Below are 1565 nucleotides of genomic sequence, written 5' to 3'. Positions count from 1 at the left end.
CGGTGACTACAGGTCTATAGCTTTTTGTCACGTTGCCTGTCCCTGGGAAAAGCTTAGCTGAAGGGCTCGGGCCATGCCTAGAGCTGAGGAACAACACAGGCAGCCCCCGGAGCAGCTGGCCCCCCGGCACACCGCCTCATCTGCCTCGCTGCTGCAGCTAGCCCGCGCTGAAAACAACTTTGGTCCCCTGGGATGCTGCGAGCCCCGCGCTCCTCTCTCAGGGCGCTGCGCGGAGCTGCTTTTCCCCGAGGGCAGCAGCCGGGCCAGGGGCTGCCCGCGCCGCGCCCCCGCGTCCCGGGAAGGGACAAGAAGTGCCCGCGCCCGGAGCACGACCACGAGGTGAGAAGCGGCGCCCCGCGGAGCAGGCGCACGGCCGGGGGGTGAAGGAGACGCCTCTGGGCTCCAGCGTCATGTGGGGGAGTGGGAGGGAGGGGTGGAGGGAAGCGGGCTGCGCAACGCCGCCCTGCCTATAAATCTGGGGGGTCCGGGGAGCCCGAGCGCTACGAGCGCCGCAGAGCGGCTGAAGGCGAGGGCCCGGGCCGGCCACTCCCGGGGCTGCGCCGCCCGCACGGACAGATGCTGCACGGCGCCGCTCCTGCTCCCGCTCCCGGTAAGTGGGCGCAGGGCACAGCCGGCCGCAGAGGTGCCGGGGCACTCGCTCCTGCCCGGGGGGCGCCCACCGCCGCTGCTCCCCCGCCCGGGTGGGACGCGTGAGGCTTTCCCCGGGGGAGACGGGCATGGCCCGCTGTTTCTTCCTTGCCGCGGTGTTCAAGGTGCCAGCGCTGCACGACAAGAAGTAGCAGAGGGGTGCTGGGGTGCCCCCTCGCTGCCTTGGGGGCTGGCTTCATGCCCACCCAAGGGGGGGCTTTTTCAGATGATTTACTCTTATCCTCCGGGCAGCATCACTGTGCTGTCACCACGCTTCCGGACAAGGGTGTGCTTGCAGTTTCCTACCTGTCCTCTCCGCTTTTAAGTTGTACTTCGTTTTTGTAGGGAGGGAAGTGGGATGCCGAGCGTGGTTCCTGGACAAAAGGCAGGCATTTAAAAAAACGGGGCCCCTGGAGAGAGCACTGATATCAAGGCCAGCTCACTAAAGCTGCCCCACAAAATTTATCTTTCTTCTGGAGAGAAGTTGGCTAGGTCTGGCTGGCGGGGTTAGGGCAGTATTATGCAAAAGTACTCTCCAGTTTCTTGTCAACAGATTCCTGACAAAGTGAAGATGCTGCTCAACCAAAGTGATGGCACTTAGAGCAATAACCCTTTTCAGCTATTCAAACTATTCACACCAGGCCCTAGGACAAATCCACTGAAAGACATTAACCAGTCTATTTTATTTACTGTAATGCAAGCTTAAAAACCTTAATTTGATTCAGATTCTCCCAGCAGAGCTAAATATCATTCTGTTTCTTCAGAACTAGAGACCTGCATTTAAAATTGTCCCAGTTAATAAAGTAAAAACAATGGTTTTGGCACCTGTTAGAAAGACAAACTTGGCCTGGGATATGAAATTAAAGCTCCCCGTCTCCCCCCCCCCCGCCCCCCCTTTTTCTTTTTTTAGTTAAAAA

At 59.4% G+C, this 1565-nt stretch overlaps 1 protein-coding gene across 1 annotated transcript in view; it reads left to right on the top strand.

Moving 5' to 3' along the window:
• The first annotated feature begins 503 nt into the window (after window positions 1-503).
• The window catches only part of AGTR1 (angiotensin II receptor type 1), a 69162-nt gene continuing 68100 nt past the window's right edge, over window positions 504-1565 (top strand). Inside the window, exon 1 of the mRNA XM_019503537.1 lies at window positions 504-603. The gene's annotated coding sequence lies outside the window, so the exon portion shown is untranslated. The remainder of the gene's footprint in view (window positions 604-1565) is intronic.

This window comes from Gavialis gangeticus, unplaced genomic scaffold (assembly GCF_001723915.1).
Source record: "Gavialis gangeticus isolate Ggan-Ray unplaced genomic scaffold, GavGan_comp1, whole genome shotgun sequence".
Taxonomy (NCBI): domain Eukaryota; kingdom Metazoa; phylum Chordata; order Crocodylia; family Gavialidae; genus Gavialis; species Gavialis gangeticus.
Note: the sequence above shows the minus strand (reverse complement) of the source record. Positions and strands in the feature narration are given on the sequence as shown.